Source organism: Scyliorhinus canicula, chromosome 5 (assembly GCF_902713615.1).
Source record: "Scyliorhinus canicula chromosome 5, sScyCan1.1, whole genome shotgun sequence".
NCBI lineage: Eukaryota > Metazoa > Chordata > Chondrichthyes > Carcharhiniformes > Scyliorhinidae > Scyliorhinus > Scyliorhinus canicula.
Genome location: NC_052150.1, coordinates 33,153,489 through 33,176,125, shown reverse-complemented (window position 1 = coordinate 33,176,125; position 22,637 = coordinate 33,153,489). Strand labels below are relative to the sequence as shown.

The window sequence follows — 22,637 nt, the reverse complement described above, 5'->3', positions numbered from 1 at the left end:
CGCTGGTCGGGCCAGCATTTGTTGCACAGCCGTGAGTACATTTCAGAGTCAACCACATTGCTGTGGGTCTGGAGTCACACGTAGGCCAGAGCAAGTAAGGATGACAGTTTTTCCTTTCCATTAGTGAACCAGATGGGGTTTTTACAACAATCAACAATGGTTTCATGGTCGTCATTAGACTTTTAATTCCAGATTTTTTTAAAATTCAAATTCCATCATCTGCCCTGGTTGGATTCAAACCCATAACCCCAGAGCATCATCCTGGGTCTCTGGATTACTAGTCCAGTGACTACCACCACATCACTGCCTCCCCAGAAAGGCAGACAAAGGCAGACCTCGGAAGCCACACTGGAATGAAATAAAATCATGTTCTAAGTATCTATTACAGACTTCACTTTACAAAAAACACTGCAAGGGGCTGTTTAGCACGGGGCTAAATCACTGGCTTTGAAAGCAGACCAAGGCAGGCCAGTAGCACGGTTCAATTCCTGTACCAGCCTCCCCGAACAGGTGCCGGAATGTGACGACTAGGGGCTTTTCACAGTAACTTCATTTGAAGCCTACTTGTGACAATAAGCGATTTTCATTTCATTTTCAATTGATAAAACCCATTCAATTCAATTAAGATTCTTCCTCTTCTTGATCCCTGTTATAACAAACATTTGAATACGTAATCCCATATCAAAGACAGTTAATGTTTAATTTCTTAGGGCTGTCAATCAAACTGTGAATTTATGCCCGTCCCTCCATCATAATGATTGTGAAAGCAGTCAAACAGCAGTAAAGCTATAATAGCCCTTTCGGTTATCTCAACAAATGGTTGTTGAAATTGCAACCACTGATTTTATTCAATTCCAAGAAAGTTTTTTTTCAGAATTTAAAAGTTTTAAATAACTTCACAGATTGACAGTTCCACCGGCCTTATTCACCTGTGATGGTCATTCACATCGACTTGAAAAACATTAAGTTACACAGGGCAGGTGAAGGCTTTCACTCCAGCAAAAATGGGGCCTGTTTGAGACTGAGCTCAAACGGCCCCTATGGGTTTGGGTTTCCCCATGACACTTTGTGGGTTTTTTTGTGTGATCTTGAGCTCTTGTTGTTGTGATGGATGAGACTAAGGACAGTGTTCAGATCAAACAAGGTTGAAGGGGTTGCGTCACTGAATTGGAACAGTAAAGCCTGGGAAAAGGAGGCAGGCAGTGAGGTAGAGAGAGTGCAGGGTGGGTGGACTGGGAGAATTTGAGAAGTCCAGGGAAAGGGGAGTGAAGTGCAGGGGAAGGGGGAAAGGAGGGTTTTGGGGGAAATGAGTCACATCCGACTCCAGTTACCTCACTGGCAAAAATACCATCTGCCAGACTCTTGGATCTAGGGTCCCAGTACCATTTTGGATGAGGCATGGCGTCTCCACCACTCTGTGAAAATCTAGTCCATAATTTAGCGTCTTGGGTGGCATGTCAGTGGAGTTGACATTCCCAGAACAAGCTCATCGAAGTCTCCTCATCATTTACAATGCTTCTACTAAAGGTAATATGGATATGATCCTATCAACAGGTCCGTACCCTGAATGGCCCCTCATGTATCAATCTGTCACAGCTCAGTAGAAATGCTGTAAAACATTCAGGGTTACCACTGATAATCGCTTCCTGTTTTTGGAAGCAATTATTTGTTTCACATCAGTGCCCATTCTTTGTGTTTGCTTCTTCTTTTAATGTATTAATCAGTGATAGTAAGTATTAATGAGGCTTTCAAATGTATCCTGCATGGGAAGATAAATACAGGGAGGATGTTTTTCAATACTGTTTGATCTCCATTTCTGAAGAAATTGCATTTGACTCGAAACATTAATTTTATTTCATTCCCCACAGATACTGCCAAAGCCACTAAGTGTTTTTGACACTTTGTATTTTTTTTTGTGTGATCTTGAGCTCGTGTGGTTGTGATGGATGGGACTAAGGACAGTGTTCAAATCAAACAAGGTTGAAGGGGTTGCGTCACTGAATTGGAACAGTGAAGCCTGGGAAAAGGAGGCAGGCAGTGAGGTAGAGAGAGTGCAGGTCGGGTGGAGAGGGAGAATTGGAGAAGCCCAGGGAGAAGGGAGTGAAGTGCAGGAGAAGGAGGGTGGTGGGGGAAATGAGAAGAAGGAGGTGAGAGGAGACCAGGAGAGAGAACGAGAGAGAGAGGGGTGGTAGAGGGGGAGAGGGGGGGTAAGAGGGAAAAGGAGGAGGGAAGGGAGAAAGTGGGTATGGGGGGGAAGAGTGCTGGGTAGTAGTCGAGGGGCGGAAAAGAGGAGGTGGGAGCGGAAGATGTCGAAAGGAGGGTGGAGATTTTGGCTCCTGTCTGCAAGGTGTTGCTTATTATGTGGTGGCGATGGGTCTTGTGGGAGGGAAAAGCAGGGTTCGGAAGATTCACTGGATTCCAGTCAGCAAAGCAATGCATGGGAAGAGGAGGATATGTCCAATATGGATATGTTCTCATGACCTCTGCCCCATTGGGGATGAAGGGGGCAGGGCTGAAGAGGTGCTGATAGTGGCATACAGGTATGGTAGCATAATGTATTAATAGGAAAACAAAGCTCAGTGAATGCAAAATTGAAAACAAACAAGGGACAGATGGTCTTATGGGAGAGGAGTGGCATTGTATTGGACAAACATTGTATTGGGCAGCCCGGGAGCAAAAGTGGATAGCACTGTGGCTACACAGCACCAGGGTCCCAGGTTCGATTCCCTGCTAGGTCACTGTCTGTGCGGAGTCTGCACGTTCTCCCCGTGTCTGTGTGAGTTTCCTCCGGGTGCTCCAGTTTTCTCCCACTGTCCAATGATGTGCAGGTTAGGTGGATTGGCCATGATAAATTGCCCTTGGTGACTAAAAGGGTTGGGCGGGTTGTTGGGTTGCGGGGATAGAGTGGAAGTGAGGGCTTAAATGGGTCGGTCCAGACTCAATGGGCCAAGTGGCCTCCTTCTGCACTGTGTGTTCTATGTTCTAAACCGAGGAAGCTAAATAACAAAAAAGGGTGTAAAAAAACACACAAACACAATCCTTCAATTTTGGGTCCTCAGCCAATGTCTCAATGTTTATTTGCAGGAGATGTGTTGTGCTTGAAACTTCTGTTAATAATACTTTAATGGTCTGTTTGATTGACGCTTTATAGTGTTGTGGGAAAAGCCTTTTCTGAAAATAATAATGAATGGACAACTTTTTCTACTGTTGTTCCTGTCAGGTTCATTGGTTCTATACAGCTGGGATTATGGCGACTTTACTTTCACCTTACATCATGTACACTGGGTGAATGGTAATGGAAAGGCCATGAATTGGCTTGAAAGTTGTAAGGGGCTGTGGGGGTGGGTGGGGAGCATGAGTTAGCATGGATGTGCCATAGGGGCTTTTGGGAGGGCATGGGTTGGCATTGAGTAGCCATGGCATGTGGGGGGGGGGGGGGGGGGGTGCAGGGAAGGGCGAGGAGATGTTAAGGATTATGAAGAACGAGGGTTAGAGTGCCGAACCGAGAAAGGCCTTTTAACCATCCCGCCTTGGCATTTTGTCTTCCCTTTCAACCTGCTTGCCAGGGCGGCACACCCAACTCCCCAGGGCAGACAGAGCATCCAGTGGGGTACTTATTACAGGAACCTGTCTGCGAACTCCGGAAATTTCCCGACTCAAGCTATCTCTTTGGTAACAGCAATCAGGCTCTCTTTTCTTTACTCTTAAATAGAATACATTTTGAAGTATTTGAAACATTGCACGTTTTTTGCTGTAAATTACTGTCCAAGAGGTTTCTCTTGTAAAGATGCCTGCATTGACTTTCACATGACCACAGGTTGTCTGGACTTTTATTGGAGGAACTTGTTGCAGTTTAGGGCTTGTATTATAGGATGTGTGATGTGATTGCTAAATAATATAAAGAGGTTCATTTGAGTCCTCGATTTAAACACAGTTAGACATCTACTGAGTAAAGCAAACCGTTCAAAGGTTCAGGCTAGTTGCCATTTGAATTGAAGTCAGCTTGACTTCCTTTATGTGCTTTTGGGATGGTACCAGGGTGACAGATGGCATGGCTGGCAAGTTAAAAATATAGCTGAGGCTCTGGCAGCGTATGATTCCACCCCCAGGTATTTTGTTCCTGCAAAGACTCATCAAATGGATTTTACATCCTCGTCTTAAAACAGAGGCCCTTCTGTCATGTGGGCAGTCGTGAGAGGAGTGTCGTTATTACCAGAGGAATAAGTGGAATATAATGTACCATATTTACTCTCAGCTATGTATTGAAATCTAAAAGGGCCATGGCTTTTAAGTGAAAAAAAAACTGCATTATTACTAACAAACATGTTAAAATAATCAGGTGAAATTATTTGCAGTTTTAATGAATCCGATATGATAATTGTGCACAAGCAAATAAATAGGCTTCTTACTCATATCTGTTCCTGTAAGAAGTTTTACAACACCATGTTAAAGTCCAACAGGTTTGTTTCAAATCACTCGCTTTCGGAGCACTGCTCCTTCCTCAGGTGAATGAAGAGGTGGGTTCCAGAAACATATATAAGGACAAAGTTAATGACGCAAGACAATACTTTGAATGCGAATCTTTGCAGGCAATTAAGTCTTTACAGGTCCAGACAGAGCAACTGGAGAGAGGGATAATCACAGGTTAAAGAGGTGTGAATTGTCTCAAGCCAGGACAGTTGGTAGGATTTCGCAAGCCTAGGCCAGATGGTGGGGGTGATGTAATGCGACATGAATGCAAGGTCCCGGTTGAGGCCGTACTCATTTGGGCGGAACTTGGCTATAAGTTTCTGCTCGATGATTCTGCGTTGTCGCGCGTCCTGAAGGCCGCCTTGGAGAACGCTTACCCAAAGATCAGAGGCTGAATGCCCTGACTGCTGAAGTGTTCACCGACTGGAAGGGAACATTCCTGCCTGGCGATGGTCGCGTGATGTCCGTTCATCTGTTGTCACAGCGTCTGCATGGTTTCTCCAATGTACCATGCTTCGTGATATCCTTTCCTGCAGCATTTGAGGTTGACAGCGTTGGCCAAGTCACACGAGTACCTGGTGGGTGGTATTCTCACGTGTAATGGTGGTACCCCTGTCGATGATTTGACACGTCTTGCAGAGATTGTCATGGCAGGGTTGTGTGGTGTCGTGGTCACTGTTCTGAAGGCTGGGTAGTTTGCTGTAAACAATATCCGTTATACTGAGCAGATATGAGGGTTTAAATAAAAACTGTTTGCCTCCTTTAAAAAGGCACTGGTGATCTTTAAATTGATCGTCACAGGTCATCTGACTTTTAGAACTGCAAGTTGGTCAAGCTTCTGGAAGTTTCCAAAAGTGGATTCTAATGGACATGCTTAGACAACATGCTTGTGGAATGTTTACACCTGCCATTGTCAGGACTTACCACAAAACAACAACAACAACAATCCCTCAGACTTTCTTCCTCAAGGCCTGCCAAATAACAAAGGAGAACTTGTGAAACTTATTCTGCACAAGGTAGTGCTAAGTATCTCTATTCGCCTCTATTGTATGTCCATGGTTTTGAACACGAGAGGCGGAATCTATTCTGTTAATACGAACGGACAATTGATTGCTTTCTGTCGTGCTTCAATGACCAATTTTGAAAAGCCTTTTACTATAAAGTCCTACTTGCTAGACTGCAGAATGCAGGAGTAAGGCCAGAAGGTTCGCAACTGCTGAAATCAGGCTATAGATTCCAGCCTTTTTCCAAGCCCCAAAACTTAATATTTTAAAGCCTCCTTGAAAGTCTGTTTATGAAAGAACCTGAGTTTTCTACAAGTATTAACAAGGCTGTCTAATCTACTTTCTGCACTTTTCTTTTCCTGAAGAAACTCCATGAAAAGCTGCCTTCAGCTATGACAATCGTCAGCTCCCAAGTGGAAAACGTCTTATTGGACTCTTAGAAACACGTGAAGTGTTAACTATTCCGTTTGGTTTTAATATTCGTAAAAGTAGAAGTCCTTTCTTTTGCTGTTCCTTTCTGGTTTGTACACAGTGTGTGTGAGAAGCAGCGAGAAACCTTTCCAGGAAAAGTGTGTGAATAAATGATGATCCTGATTTTAAAATCTCTGGACGTCTGCTGCTAGTGACTTTACAAAACCTGGCCACACGCAAATGTGAGTTTGGCAACACACCTAACCTGTGCATCTTTAGACTGTGGGAGGAAACAGGAGGACCCAGAGGAAACCCATGCAGACACGGGGAGAAGATGAAAACTCCCCACGGTCACCCAAGGTTCCAGGTCACTGTCGCTGTGAGGCAACAGTGCTAACCACTGTGCCATCACGCCAACCCTTAAATTATCAGGATTTTACTTCCTTCCTCCCTCGTCTGATTTTCCAGCTTCCCCTTAAGTGTGCCTATGCTATCTGTCTAAGCTAGCCCTTGCTCTCGGTGAAGAGGTTTCTCCTAGATTCCTCAGTGAATGTATTGGTAACTACCTTATATCAGATCCCAAGTTTAGGTCTCTCCCTCAAGTGAAAATATCTTCTCTACATCTACCATATCAAACCCCATAACAATTTTTAAAGGTCAGCCCTCCATCTTCTCTTTCAAGAAAAGCGCCCAGATTCTGATGGAGTTAATCAATCTAACCAAATGCAGGTACGTAAAGTAAATATGTGTGTGTGGGAGTGGGGGGGGGGGGGGGGGGGGGGGGGGGGGGAAGAGTGGCACACTTCCCTCATTGTAGTTTCTGCTGTTTATTTGGAAAATATGCACATTTTTAAAGGGATGTGAAAAGATTGAAGATGGCAGTAATTGGCCTTGTCTCTTGCATGGATAATTGCAGAGGGTGAGTCCTTTGGACAGGTTTTCCATTCTTGTCAAAGCCAATTAGTGCTCTGCTTTAATATTCGGTGAATAGTCGGGATGATGATGTGCTTTGTGTACAAAATGGCTGCATAACATCCCGAAAAGAAAGGTGATGTTGAAACAAAAATTAAAATGCATCCCATGCACTCCTCTGTCCTTTGATGTGTGCACACCGAGCTGAGACCTGTATCATTTTTTTTCCCCATTCTTGTTTGGTGTCCTTGTTGAGTTTCTGTTCTCGGAGTTGACGTGTTCAAAGTTAATGGTCCAGACGAGAGAGAGACAAAATATCCTCTGACAGGGGCCTTTCACAGCTGAGTGACCTCAAAATTCCTTGAATGGCACTTCTAATGCGAGCAAGCTAACCGCAAATGCTGAAGTGTGTGATCTGTCGCAATTTGAAGTCTGTTTATTTGTACCTGTTAATGACCAGCTAGAATTTACAGTGCAGATTAAACATGACCCTGACAGCAGTGAAAAGTGGCAAGAAAGCCGCGTTGCCCTCGAGCCTTTTCAAACGGATACCTTCAGTCGAGCAGACGTTTTTTTCCATCTCGTTGATCAATCGGCCATTGCAGCAAGCTCTGCTGTTTGCTGCCTCCCTTTTATTACAGTACTTGCTGGATTAAAAATAAACAAATTTGTTGCTTCGATTTTCCCATCAATAATTGGCTCGGACTGTCCAATTGAGGATTTAGAAGGTTCGGATCAGCTTGTCATAATTAGAACAGACACTGGTTGATTCTTCTGTAGTGAAAGAAAGAGTGGGGAAAGGAATCAGGGCAGTGAAAAAAAACGAGGGATAACAGTAAGAGAACATGGAACATACACTGCAGAAGGAGGCCTTTTGGCCCATCGCGTCTGCACTGACCCAGTTAAGCCCTCACTTCCACCCTATCCCCGTAACTGCACTGTATGTTCAATGTTCTCTTACTGTTATCCCTCGTTTTTTTTCACTGCCCTGATTCCTTTCCCCACTCTTTCTTTCACTACAGAAGAATCAACCAGTGTCTGTTCTAATTATGACAAGCTGATCCGAACCTTCCAAATCCTCAATTGGACAGTCCGAGCCAATTATTGATGGGAAAATCGAAGCAACAAGTTTGTTTATTTTTAACCCAGCAAGTACTGTAATAAACCCCTTCTAACCTTTTTGGTCACTAAGGGCAATTTATCATGGCCAATCCACCTAATCTGCGCATCTTTGGACTGTGGGAGGAAACCGGAGAAGCCGGAGGAAACCCACAGATACGGGGAGAACGTGCAGACTCTGCACAGACAGTAACCCAGCGGGGAATCGAACCTGGGATCCTGGCGCTGTGAGGCCACAGTGCTATTCACTTGTGGGCAGCACGGTAGCACAAGTCTTTTGTGTGAGACTTGCAATCTGTAAATTGCAAGCCACACACAAAAGAGGGTGACGAAGAGTCAGAGACAAGGGGCGAAATTCTCCGCAGACCGTCGTAACGCCGATTTCCGGCGAGCAAAATTGGTGTGGATGACTCCGGCGTGGGGGCCTTCTTTTAGGCGGCTATTCTCCGTTCCCGGAGGGGCCAGCAGCTGACTGACGCGATACGCGTCAGTTTCACCCGCTGCGGAAGTGACGAGACCCGGCGTTTTGGGGGGGGGGGAGGAGGAGAGAGACAGACCGGCATTTGGGGGGGGGGGGAGGAGAGAGAGAGACAGACCCGGCGTTGGGGGGGGGGGAGGAGAGAGACAGACCGGCATTTGGGGGGGGGGGGAGGAGAGAGAGAGACAGACCGGCATTTGGGGGTGTGGGTACCGGCGTTGAGGGGGGGGTTGCGGCGATGAGGGGGGGGTTGCGGCGATGAGGGTGGGGGGTTGCGGCATTGCGAGAGATGGGGGACCGGCATTTGGGGGGGGGGAGGAGGAGAGAGACAGACCCGGCGTTGGGGGGGGGGAGGAGAGAGACAGACCGGCATTTGGGGGTGTGGGTACCGGCGTTGAGGGGGGGGTTGCGGCGATGAGGGGGGGGTTGCGGCGATGAGGGTGGGGGGTTGCGGCATTGCGAGAGATGGGGGGGCGGCGTTGGAGGGGGGTAGGGGTGGTGGGGAGGGGGTAGGGGTGGTGAGGGGGGTAGGGGCATTGGAGGGAGGTAGGGGTGGTGAGGGGGGGTGGTTGGGGTAGGGGGCAGCGGCGTACAGAGGGGGGGGCGACGGTGCGTTGGCCCCGGGCATCCGTCGCCCCCCCTCTCTGCACGCCGCTGCCCCCAAACCCCCCCCAACCACCCCTACCCCCTCCAACGCACCTACCCCCCTCCCCACCACCCCCTCCCCACCACCCGGGGCCACCCGAATTCTCCGACCCGCGATGGGCTGAAGTCCCGCCTGTTTTTTGTCAGTCCCGTCAGCGTAAATTGGAGTAGGTCCTTACCGGCGGGACCTGGCTGTGCAGGCGACCTCCGGGGTTCTCGGTGGGACGGGGGGGGGGGGGGGGGATCTGGCCCCGGGAGGTGCCCACACAGTGGCCTGGCTCGTGATCGGGGCCCACCGATCCGTGGGCGGGCCTGTGCCGAAGGGGCATTCTATTCCTCCGCATCGGCCGATGTGGTCCTCCTCAATGGCGAATGCGGAGATCAACGCTCCCGCGCATGCGCCGGGGTGACGCCACCACATGCCGGCGGTCCCGCACACGCGCCGACTTGCGCCGGCCGGCTGAGGCCCTTAGGCGATGGTTGGCGTGGCGCCAAGCCTCTTCCCTGCTGGCTTGCAGGGCGCAAACCACTTCGGGGCATGCCTAGCCCCTTAAGGTGCCCATCCCGCCGATTACGGCAGAATCCCACCCCAGTTTGTTTTACTTCTTGCCCACTGCAAAAGCCTCATTATTCCAACCCCCAGATTTGATCAGATGAGCCAGAACCTAGCGTGAAATTGAGGCAAAATGGGGTTAGGCTGGGGAATAGGAAGCAGGGTGCACAGGCATAATTCAGTCTTGAAATATTGTTAAGATACATAGGTTAAGGGCATTGTTTAATTCACTACCTAGAGTACTTATAAGGAGAGACTTCTCCCGCAACCCGTGTGCACCACTGGGGCTGGAGTGCATCATTAGCCCGCAAAATTACATTTTAATTTAATTTGGTCCTTTAAATGTTTTCTTTCGTTACAGTGCCCCTTAGGGGCTATCAATAGGTTTAATTGCTCTTTTTCAACTGGTTAATTTGTTTTGCTGGTACTCAAGAGTATAAAGTGAGACTTTGTAGTGCTATTTTAGGAGGCGATGACTTCAGTTTGATTTACTCATTTGTTTTGAGTTCATACCCAAAATGGCTGAAATGGTTTGTCAGCCCCAAAAAAATCATATTTTTGATTCAGTTAGATAAGTTTTGGAGTTTTATTCTGTTGAAGTGCCCCTTTAAGGGGCTATCACTTTAATTTATTCTGTTAATTTGACTATTTGGCATAGAATTTACAGTGCAGAAGGAGGCCATTCGGCCCATCTAGTTTGCACCGGCTCTTGGAAAGAGCACCCCACTTCAGCCCCTCCACCTCCACCCTATCCCTGTAACCCAGAAACCCCACCTAACGTTTCTTTTTGGACACTAAGGGCAATTTAGCACGGCCAATCCACCTAACCTGCACATCTTTGGACTGTGGGAGGAAACTGGAGCACCCGGAGGAAGCCTATGCAGACACGGGGAGAACGTGCAGACTCCACACACAGACAGTGACCCAAGCTGGGAATCGAAACTGGGACGCTGGCGCTGTGAAGCAACCGTGCTCACCACTGTGCTACCGTGCTGCCCTTTGTTTAAAGTCATACCCCTAAGGGTATTAAAAGAGATTGCTCATCACCCCCAGTAATTTCCTTTGTCAGTTTGTTTTGGCTACCAGTGCCTCACCAGGGGCTGTATCCCCTGTCGTTTTTGTTCAATTTCCTGATACTTAATTTCATTCAAAAGAAGTGGACTCCTCTCCCACGGATGGGCACTGGAGAAGATTCACTGACCCCCCAAATAACATGTTTCATTTGATTGGGTAAAATTCTTTGGATTTTGTTTCTTCAGGTCCAGTGCCAGGTCCAGATGGGTTATTAATTTAAATTTAATGGATTTGATCTTATGTTTGTTTGATAAACTCAAAAGAGTAAAAAGAGAATGCTGGGTTGTAATGCTACAGTCTGTAAATAAACCTATTCTCAAGAAAAAGTATCAGTATCTAATTTCACACTGCAGATGGCTGGCGTTGACTTATGCAATACCAAATGAAGAATGCAGACCCCGGATAGGCGAAGCGCAGACGTGTGTGGGCCAAGCAGTATAGGGCCATTGTGAGGTTGAAAAAGGCCAGGACATGATAGCGAAATGGGCCCTGTCGCAGTGTGTGGAACAAATTCTGGGTGAGGCCACTTAGGCAGACACAAAGGTAAAGATTGGGGTTAGGCTTCAGAAGCTGTGGAGATACCAGATTCTGGAAGCAAAGTGTACGATTGGCAAGGGTGAGTTGAGAACTGGTGGGCTAAGTGGGCGAGTGGCATGAGGAGCGGTCAATCTCTGGGGGAACGGGAAATGCAAAGATGGAGGTAGGCCAAAGGACTTGATTCTGGTACCAAGGCTTTACTTATTCCAGTGGAGGATACCTTGAAGTTATGACATGGTTAGCTACTTATTAAGCAAATTTTTGTTTTTAAACTCAAGATCCAAAATGTGTGGTTGTCATGCACACGCAATTGGCAGGCCTGAGATCTGTTCTGATATGCACTTCCTCCCGCGTTGCCACTGACACTCAATTTTTCAATGGATGGCTAATCAACAGGCAACCGGCGTAAAATGCACTCAGAAATTCTTAATGCCTGTGCGGGGGAGGGGGGATAGATAAGCGGGGCAGGTATGGGAGAGGGCGGGGGATAGTTTTTCCAACAAGCTCCCTGAAGGATGGCAGACGCTACGGAGCTGCCTCGGTATTGTTCCAGTGAAATTTGCACTTAGAAATGTCGCAAACTCTCTCCGTAAAGCAAATTCAAGCAACTGGCAACACGGCTTATAACACCTCAACCGTCAAACACCTATTCTTTTAACTTATCCCGCACAGTGAAAGAGTGAAGACCGCCTGGTTGATCCACCAACCGTAAATGTGCACGGGCCATGGAAGATCTCTAATCATTGCCTCCTTGATGGGTTTAATTGTCAGCGGGCACACTTCCGACTCACGTGCGCACCCGCCGACCGTAACAGTGCATCCAAACGCGTTGGGACACCCGCCCAATGTATTTTTGGCCTACTTCACACGATTTCAGGTCGGCAAGTCGCTTGCTCATTCTCCATGAAATTCTGGCCATGGGAGTTGCCCTTCTCATTACATGTATTGAGGAAGTTAGCGAAGGGTATGATGGGCCGTTTACTGTTGGTTAGCTTGTTCTATGTCAATGGTTTTGATTTGGAGGCTGCGTCTCCACCTGATGGGAGTGTATATTTGGCCTGCCTTTGGTGAGAGGCGAATTCAACGGTGGCCTGTGATCCGTTCTAGTCACTCCTGTACTGAGTAACATCGTTTGCCGAAATCTTTGATAGAAAAGTGAAGTCACTTCAGAGGGTTAGCCTGTGGAGCTGCACATATCCAGAGCCAAATTCCAAAAATGTGGCAGCCATATTTTATTTATAGACATAGAAACATAGAACATACAGTGCATAAGGAGGCCATTTGGCCCATCAAGTCTGCCACAAACCACTTAAGTCCTCGCTTCCACCCTATCCACGGAACCCAATAACCCCACCTAACCTCTTTTGGTCACTAAGGGCAATTTATCATGGCCAATCCACCTAACCTGCACGTCTTTGGACTGTGGGAGGAAACCGGAGCACCCGGAGGAAACCCACTCAGACACGGGGAGAACATGCAGACTCCGCACAGACAGTGACCCAGCTGGGAATCGAACCTGGGACCATGGTGCTGTGAAGCCACAGTGCTTTCCACTTGTGCTACCCTGCTGCCCCTATGCTACTGTGCTGCCTCTATTTATAAAAGGTCAAAAAGAATCGAAGAAGATAATCAAAAGAAACAGATACAATTACCCTCTGACTTTTAGCATCACCAATATCCCAATATCGCAACTGTGCTCTGAAAGCACATTGTCCCTGAGCAGATTAATGGGAGATTAGCCTGGATTATACTGTGAGAGACACAACAGGTGGGATGATGACATCAGTTTTATTTTTTCCTTGCTTCTATGCACTGCCAACCACTGACACCATCCATGCTTTTCCCAGGCAGCTTCCTACCTCAGGAAAATGGTGCCGACCTCCTGCTACCAGCACAGGAGGTCAATAACAAACCTTAGAATTTATCAAATGGCGGTCAGTAGGTACGTGACCCTACTGACCCTATAGTGATAGGCTGTACTTATTTGTGCTCTCCAGGCGCATTCTCCTCAACTCCTCACTTTTGTTGAAAGCAGTTGTAAACCTCGCCGAGGTGATGGGAAATCCAAACATGGGGGGGGATATGGGAGGAAATTCCGCTCGTCATATTCAAATTTATTCAAATGTATGGAGATGCGGCTCCTGTCCAGGAAAAGGCGGAAGCTTCATTAAGTCACCTTCGAGGAGCGGCGAGAATCAGCAAATGAGATCTCACCAGCGAGATTCTCGTTTTCTGACACCTGTGATATTTATTCTCCCCGTCGCCATTTACCCTTGTGGCAAGCGCGGGAGCAGAATTGCGGCATCGGTTACTTTGCCTTTTGGTTGACGTCCTACTGCACGTGGTGGGCACATTGTGTTAATATCAGCAAGTTCACCATCAGTGGTGGGGATAGTCATTAGAAATGAGCGGATCCTTATTTGTTTGGTAAATTGAGAAACCTGAAGAAGAACAAGGCCTGTTGCGAGAGTTAGGAGTGCGGTTAGGAAGAAGGAAACGGAGGTAAATTAAAGGAGTACGGTTGTGAAGTGATTAGGTTATGGCAGGCATGTTTTAGTACCTGATTATTTTAAAATGAAGGGTGTTCTAACCCACACAAGACCTACCGGGGTGGGACAAGTAGCCTCACTGTGTGCCTCGTGGAATATGAGCTTCCCTGATGAGAGACGGAGCCCCATCAATAGAATGCTGGACTCTTAAAGTGAAAGCCGGTCCAGAGAGGAGCTGAGTATTGGTAGTCTCGACTGAGATCCGAATGTTGTGTGTATACAATTTGCGTTAACAACAAATAGTTTTCTTCATCTTCTTGAACTGGACTCCTCTGTGACCACTAAAAAGGGAAAAAGATGGAGAGTTAAGATGTCTCGTGGAAAGAATGTTGGCTGGGGTGAGTGTCTGTAGGGACTGTAATGTGTAAATGCAGCTGCAGCATGTCGGCCTCCTGAGTGTCAATCACGAATCCGGCGATTCCCCCACCGTTTCCAATTGGAATCATGGTGTTCCATGTGGCATCGGTGCTAGCCCCTCACAGTTGCTGAATCGGTCCAGATGCGGCGTCAGTTTTGCTGTCATGGAAGTCCAAGACTCCTGCCCCGGCATCAACATTTAGTGTTTGGAAGGGAGAATCCAGTCGCACGTGTTTAAGAAAACAACTCCAGTAACACAACATACAAAATGTGCTGTGATGGGGAAAGAGACAGGATGGGAAACTAAATACCGAACAAATGGACAAGAAAACAAAAAAAAAGGAGGTTGCATCTGAAGAAATCCATGGACAATAGTTTTCAACAGTGTGTTGCAATAAATCATATGATGATAAGGCTATGAAAAGAGGTTTGATGTGGATTAGATGTAAGATACTGATAGAGCTTTAACTGTAAATGGCAGGTTTACTTTCACCCACAATCCCCATCTCTTGGGATCCCTCAGGCTTTCTGCTGTGGTGTATGTGTTGTTCCTCGTGTCTTAATAAAGCTCGTAGTCTCAAGTGTGGAGAAGATGCTTTATTGTGGGTTCGTTCAGTTTCCAGAGCTCGACCTAGAACTACCTTCCAGTGCTAACTACCAGCTTTGCCTGCTGTGTCCTGCTTATCAGCCCGCCTGCTGTGAAGAGTGTCCTCACTTCCTGTCCTGATGTATTTATATGGCTCTCCCGTGCTCCCTCTAGTGGTCGCTCAGTTGTGTTGCATCTGGTTAACTTGTGATCACCACATCCCCCTTTTTCTCTTAACATATTTTCTGAACATCGTTAAAGAAAATTGTATATCCTGTCCCAGTGTATTTATAGCTCTCCCGCTCGTGTTTGCTCTGTTGTTTTTGTATCTGGTCAATCTACGATCACCACATCCCCCTCTTTCTCAATACATAGTTTCTGTACATCATTAAGGAAAATTATACAAAACAGTAACTTATGATATGCGTATCTATACAAGTGATGATGCTATTGCCTTAGTTAACAAAGCCAATGTATTTATATGTCCAAACTTAATAAACACATTTATGAGTCCAAACTTGATGAATTTGTTCAGAGCTTTTTTTTTCTTTTTGTTGTTGATGACGTGGTGATATTGATATTGCAAGTCCGCTGTGAATGTTGTTGGTGTTCCTTGTTATCTTAAGTACCCAATGCGTCATCCCGAGGTGTTTGCATGGTCACATCACTGATGTTGACTGGCATGGACTTTTTTTTTTGTGCTTGTGGTGTTGATTTATTGTCTCATCCGCCTTGGATGCTGGTGTGCTTGCTTGTTCTGGAGCAGACGTGAGTTTGTGCGATTCGTTGTCATCCCATGACATGTTTGTAGTCTTGTTATCGTTTTGCAGTGTGCTGTGGCATCGTCCAATCATCACTTCCTGTCCTGATGTATTTATATGGCTCTCCCGTGCTCCCTCTAGTGGTCGCTCAGTTGTGTTGCATCTGGTTAACTTGTGATCACCACAGTGTACACACTCTAATAAATGTGATTGCGTAGTCATGTAAACGGCCATTGTTGCCCGGCAGAGCATCTTGCCTCAATCACATCTGCTGCAAGAAATGTTTAACTTTAAGAATAAGGCAGACTGTATTCAGAGATTGCAGCAGTTGGCTCTACAACACGAAGTGGCAGCTGCAACAGAACATGTCCTCACTGATGGCCATTACGGCAAGGCTTGAACAACAAATGAACTGTACTTACACACATGCTAATGTATATAAAACAGTGTGTGTGTAATATACAATTACACATGTGTATAAAGTTTTATGTTTCTACGCCGGTATTTACAAATACAGCACTGTTAATGTACCAATGCCACATGGACTGCAGTGGTTCAAGAAGGTATCTCCCACTGCCTTCTTGAGGCTAATTAGGGATGGGCAATAAATTCTGGCTGAGCCATGATGCCCTCAACTCATGAAAGAAATTTTAATAATAGGAACTTGTTATATAGTGTTGGTTATATTTTGGGAGGTCTGAAGAGGTTTTTGTTGTTATTCAAAGGCTTTATTTATTCTTCAAACTATTTGGGAACATACATTAAAGGGCACAAACCAGGGGCCGTCTCCATGCTTGCTGGTACACAGATATATGTGGACTGTGCTGAGTCCCACATTAACCCTATATATATATATATACACGTCAACCTTTATACCACAGACATATCTCCAGTGCACAGGTTAATATTTATCTTAACTTTGATTCTCCATTCCTTCACGCTAGTGGGATTTCTGCTGCAGTGAATGGAGATTTGTCGGAGTGCCAAATTCTCTGTCCCCCTCGCTGGCAGCGGTAACGAGGTGGACTCACAACAGAGAATCTCGCCCTTTATTTCACTGCAGGAATCTCTTCTGGCTTTCTGTTAAAACTCATTTGAAGTGATTATGACCATGTCCCATTTGCAACTGCCCAAGGGACCTTACACTGTCCCATTAACACTAAACAATTTGATGTCTCATACTTGATCGGGTATCCTGATTTTCCATGAGCTAGCATCTGGACTGAAGCTCTCAGCCACTCCAGCACCTTCTATCCTAATCTCACCACACGGCCTTCACCTCATAGTTCTTGAGCTACATTCCTTGGCCTGTATTGTTGGAGCTGCTCCTATGCTCAGAGGATTATGTGCTGGCTCGATCAGTGCAAACAAAAATCCACCTTCCTGCTGTGCTGCAGCAACTGAGGGCTCAGAATACCAACATGACTCAAGGCAGTGTGCCTAAAGAATCTCAGCCGTTTGCAGTTGTATTACGCTCCATTTAAAGGAGGCATAAATTACTTTTTAGTTTCAGGGCAACGGAAGCACTCCTCAGCTGGAACTCCTGCATTGGAGAGCTTCATGGTGAGGGCAACGTTGCTGGGGTGTTGAATGTATGACGTAAGCATTCGTCATTACTCATCAATTTGAGAGATATCAATGAGAGAAACAGGCACTTTTTCCAATGCAGCATCGGCATCAAACACGGGGCAGTACAGTGGCACAGCGGTTAGCACTTCCAGCTTGGGAAGGGACTACAATTAGCTCTGCCTTTGCCGAGCATTTAAATGCATTACATAGCAGTAGAAAAGCTTTTTTGGAAGCAGAAGTCTCTGAAAGAATTTGCAGATCTTTAAGGCATAGTGTACGGCCATCAAATACCGCTTTTCAGCAAGGAGACATAGTTCTCCCTCTGTTCCCTGCCCATTCATATATCTGTCTAGATGCATCTTAAATGATGCTATCGTGCCCGCCTCTACCACCTCCGCTGGCAAAGCGTTCCAGGCACCCACCACCCTCTGCGTAAAATAACTTTCCACGCACATCTCCCTGAAACTTTCCCCCTCTCACCTTGAAATCGTGATCCCTTGTAATTGACATACCCACTCTTGGAAAAAGCTTGTTGCTTTCCACCCTGTCCATACCTCTCATAATTTTGTAGACCTCAATCAGGTCCCCTCTCAATCTCCATCTTTCCAATGAAAAGAACCCTAATCTACTCAACCTTTCTTCATAGCTAGGATCCTCCATACCAGCAAACATCCTGGTGAACCTCCTCTGCAACCTCTCTAAAGCATCCACATCCTTCTGGTAATGTGGAGACCAGAACTGCATGCAGTATTCCAAATGTGGCCTAACCAAAGTCCTATACAACTGTAACATGACCTGCCGACTCTTGTACTCAATACCCCGTCCGATGATGGCAAGCATGCTGTATGCCTTCTTGACCACTCTATCTACCTGCGTTGCCACCTTCAGGGTACAATGGACCTGAACTCCCAGATCTCTATGTACATCAATTTTCCCCAGGACTCTTCCGTTGACCGTATAGTCCGCTCTTGAATTGGATCTTCCAAAATACATCACCACGCATTTGCCTGGATTGAACTCCATCTGCCATTTCTCTGCCCAACTCTCCAATCTATCTATATTTTGATGTATTCTCTGACAGTCCTCCTCGCTATCTGCAACTCCACCAATCTTAGTATCATCTGCAAACTTGCTAATCAGACCACCTATACCTTCATCCAGATAATTTATGTATATCACAAACAACAGTGGTCCGAGCACGGATCCATGTGAACACCACTAGTCACTTTTCTCCATTTTGAGACACTCCCTTCCACCACTACTCTCTGTCTCCTGTTTCCCAGCCAGTTCTTTATCCATCTAGCTAGTACACCCTGAACCCCATGCAACTTCACTTTTTCCATCAACCTGCTATGTAATGGCGAGAAGCTCGTAGGGGCTTATTTTCGACACTGTGCCATTAAATGCGGCTGCTGAGAAACACCCCTCCAATCGCCACCAGGGGCGCCAAACGCGCCCAAAATGACAGTTAGAAATGTTTTCATTAAATCGTGCCCAGAGCTGCATAAAGAGACGTCCAGACAGGTGTCCAAAAGCATTGTCAAATAGACAGCTTTAAGGACCATATTGAAGGGGAAGAGAGAGGTGAAGAGGTTTCGGGTGGAAATTCCCTCGCTGAAGGATTAGACAGCTTCAGGTGCATGCAGGTGCCAATGGTGGAGTGAGGGAAATGCGGCATTTCCAAGAGATCTGAATTGGAGGAGTACAGATACCTCACAGTTGTGGGGCTGAAGGATAGCTTGATGTTAGGATGGCACAGTGGCGCCGAGGACCCGGGACAGTGTCCGTGTGGAGTTTGCACATTCTCCCCGTGTCTGTGTGGATCACACCCCCACAACCTGAAAAATGTGCAGCTTAGGTGAATTGGCCACGCTAAATTGCCCCTTCAATGGATCCTCTAAATTTATTTTTAAAAGATAAATTAAAATTAAAATAGCTTGATGCTCTGTCTACATCCTTTGGGCGAAATTCTCCCAAAAGGAGACAAAGTGCCGACGCCGGAGTGAAAACCGGAGTGTTTCACTCCGGCATCGGAGGCCGCTCCTCGCCCCCTATTCTCCCACCCCCAGGGGGCTAGGAGCGGAGGCGCGTCAATCTCGGGCGCCGGGCCTTGCCGCTTGCGTCAAAGCGGCGCCGCCTGAATGACGTGGCCGGCGGCGCCTAAATGACATCACCCGCGCATGCGCAGGTTGGCCGGCGCCAACGCGTGCATGCGCGGTTGCTGTCTTTCCCTCCGTTGCCCCGCAAGACATGTCGGAGTGATCTTGCGGGGCAGCGGAGGGAAAAGAGTGCGTCTTTCAGAGACGCTGGTCCGACGATCGGTTGGCACCGATCGCGGGCCAGACCCCTGCTGAGAACCCCCCTGGTTCTTGATTCTCCCTCCGCCCCCCCACAGGCCCTACACGCAGTGGTCACGCGCTGTTCACGCCGGCAGCGACCGGGGGGGTGGGAGAATCGCGTGCGGGTAGCTTGCCGTGATTCGCCCGGCACTCCCGCGATTCCTCCACCCGGCGTAGGGTCGGAGAATCACGCCCTTTATCTTTAAGCTTTGATCCAAGAGAGCACACACAGCTTATTTCTTCGGTTCATAAATATTGGTAACAAAGTGAACAGGAGTGTAAAGTATGGAAACAATTGTGTATGATTTCTTGGGAAAGACTGCGGGCTGGTACGTCCGCCCCGCCCGCCGCAAGAACCCCACAGGCAGGACGCAGACAATGGAGAACTCCATTGACCTCGGGCGGGATTCTCCGGTCGCCGGACAGGCGCGGCCGGACAATCCCACCCGCTGCTCAGTCTTTTAGACTGAAGGAAAATATAACCTTTCTCATCCTCCTGTAAAGCATTTCTTGCTATCAGAAATTGTATGGGAGCTATGACATAAGCTTTTGACTCTAAATATCGATAACATATCCACTGTTGAGTAACGCACATTGGTGTGTCATCTATTATTCAGGAAACCTTCACAAATGAGAAACTGTGCCAAACCCCCTCTCTCAAAGTGCATACTGCTCATTGAGGGACATCGACCAGAAGAGTAGCCATTGACAATATATCCACTGCAATATACTGCAAGAAAGGAATATTTAGACTTTTATCGAGTCTTTCGTGACCTCAGGATACCCCAAAATGCTTTACAGCCATTGAATTACTTTTGAAGTGCAATCACTGTTGCAGTTTAGCAAACACAGTGGCCAAAGTACACGGCAAGGTCCCGCAAACTGCAATGTGATCATGAGAAGATCCTCTGTTCCAGTGACGCTGGTTGTGTGATGAATATGGCCAGGACACTGCAGCGAACCACCTTGCTCTTCTTCATAATAGTGTCATGAGATCCATTCCATCTGCTTGAAAAGGTGGGCAGGGCTTCAGTTGACCGTCTCTTTCGAAAGGAGGCACCATTGACAGTCCTGCATTCCCTCGATACTGGCACTGGGAGCATAAACCCAGGTTTCGTGCTCAAGTCTGCGGAGTGAGCCTTAACCCACAACCCTTCAGAGACGTTGTGAGGCATGGCTGGCACCTATATTAAAGACCAACAACATTTGAAGTTTCTCATCTTGTAGAAGAAAATCAATGTTTCATTTTATGAACTAGAGGGCAACATTCTTTGAAGTGTACTTTGAATGATGTTGTAGGCAAAAATAGTCACCACCAACTTGTAAAAAAAAACCATTGAAATGAAAATCGCTTATTGTCACAAGGAGGCTTCAAATGAAGTTACTGTGAAAAGCCCCTAGTCGCCACATTCCGGGGCCTGTTCGGGGAGGCTGTTACGGGAATTGAACCATGCTGCTGGCCTGCCTTGGTCTGCTTTCAAAGCCAGCGATTTAACCCTGTGCTAAACAGCCCCATTGGGCAATCTTTACTGTAAAAAGGATGAACCATCTAAACAGTTGTCATTATTAACCATTCTGATGCGAGTGAAGTAATATTTACAGCTTTTGTTTATAAAATTAGCACCTTTATGTTCAGCTGCCTGTCCCAGCTCTGGAATTGCCTCTTTAAACCTCAATGCCTCCATACTTTCCTCGAAGACACCCACCTCTTTGACCAAGATTTTTTTCCTTATTGAAGAATCCTGTTTTGGACACCGTGAAGTAGGTTTCTTAGTCTTGAGTATATGACCAGCTATGCACCTATTTGCAGTAAAGAGTACAAGTATGGAGCTAACTCTTGTCTCCGTCTTTAACCAACTCTGTGCATCTCTAGACTGGCTCTGGGTCTTGTGTCTTCTTACATCACTGTGTGGGCGGTACTCAGTCCCACATTAACCCTTTATGCACCATATCCTACCATTGCACGTATGTGGGCCGGTGTCAAATTTTGTTTGACAATGTCTCCGGGAAGTGCTTTGAAGCATTGTACTCTGTTGAAGGCATTACATAACCGTGTGTGGTTATTCAGCTTCCTCGTGCTGTTGAACTTACTATCTCCTGGTGAAGTTATATGGCTGGTGTATACTTAAATTAAGACTGTTCACTGCAGTTGAGAAAAAGCATGAGAATATTAAAGGGATTTACTGCTAACCATTTTTTAAAGTCTTGCCGGGGAGACGGACATTTTAGTCAACAGCATTGTAAACCTTTGCAGGATATTCAGCACTGAAGACGTTAATACCATTGGCACAACCCAATTAGAGTCTGACAAAAGAAAAATCACTAAATACCCTCACAGAGGAATGATCCCGAAGGCAGATGCAAACAGTATGCTTGGATTCAGCTCTGGCAGCAGTGTTGTGACAGTTGAGTGCAAAAGGTTGGAATTGAATCCATCGAGGAAAAGCATTTATGAATATTAATGCATTCCAGGTTTTTTTTGGGGGCACATTACAGGTCAAGCAACAGGATAGCATTTTTGCATAATTAGCAATAAATAATCATGACAGCGATCTTGGCTTTTGAAGTTAGTCAGCTTGAAGGATAGGCCTGGCCACATTCAAAATCCCAGGAAGATGGATTTCTGGGTAGGCCTAGCTGGGAGTAAGGATGAGGCAGAAGGATGTAATTCACAATGTTGATTTGAGTTATTTGTGTTTCAGCCCTTTCCCCCTACTTTCAGATTAAGGGAGAAGGGCTACAGGGAAAAGCCTGGGAACTACTGACCGGTGAGCCTAACGTCTGTGGTGAGTAAGTTGTTAGAAGGTATTCTGAGAGACAGGCATTTAGAGAGACAAGGACTGATTGGGGTCAATCACCATGGCTTTGTGAGTGGAAAATCAAGGGCGAGATTCTCCGCAAATGCGGAGAATCGTAAAGGCTGCCGTGGGACCGGCCGTGACCCACGGCAGCCTTCATGGCCACTTCCGGGGCCGATTCTCCCCCCCGGGCGGGGCTAGGAGTGCGGCCCCGTGCGTCATGGCGGCGCGGCCTTGGCGACGGTCGTCAAGGCCGCACGTCAAGCGTCACGGCGGCTGACACGGCCGATAACGTCAGCCGCGCATGCGCAGGTTGGACAACGCCAACCCACCCATGCGCAGTTGGCGTCTTTCTCCACAGCCGCCCGGCAAGACGTGGCAGCTTGATCTTGCCAGGTGGCGGAGGGGAAAGAGTGCGTCTGTTTTGGACGCTGGCCCGACGATCGGTGGCCACCGATCACGGGCCTGTCCCCTC

At 47.0% G+C, this 22,637-nt stretch overlaps 1 protein-coding gene across 8 annotated transcripts in view; it reads left to right on the top strand.

Moving 5' to 3' along the window:
* LOC119965900 (catenin delta-2-like) overlaps positions 1 to 22,637 on the top strand; it is a 1,408,928-nt gene that overhangs the window by 908,454 nt on the left and 477,837 nt on the right. The window lies entirely within an intron of this gene.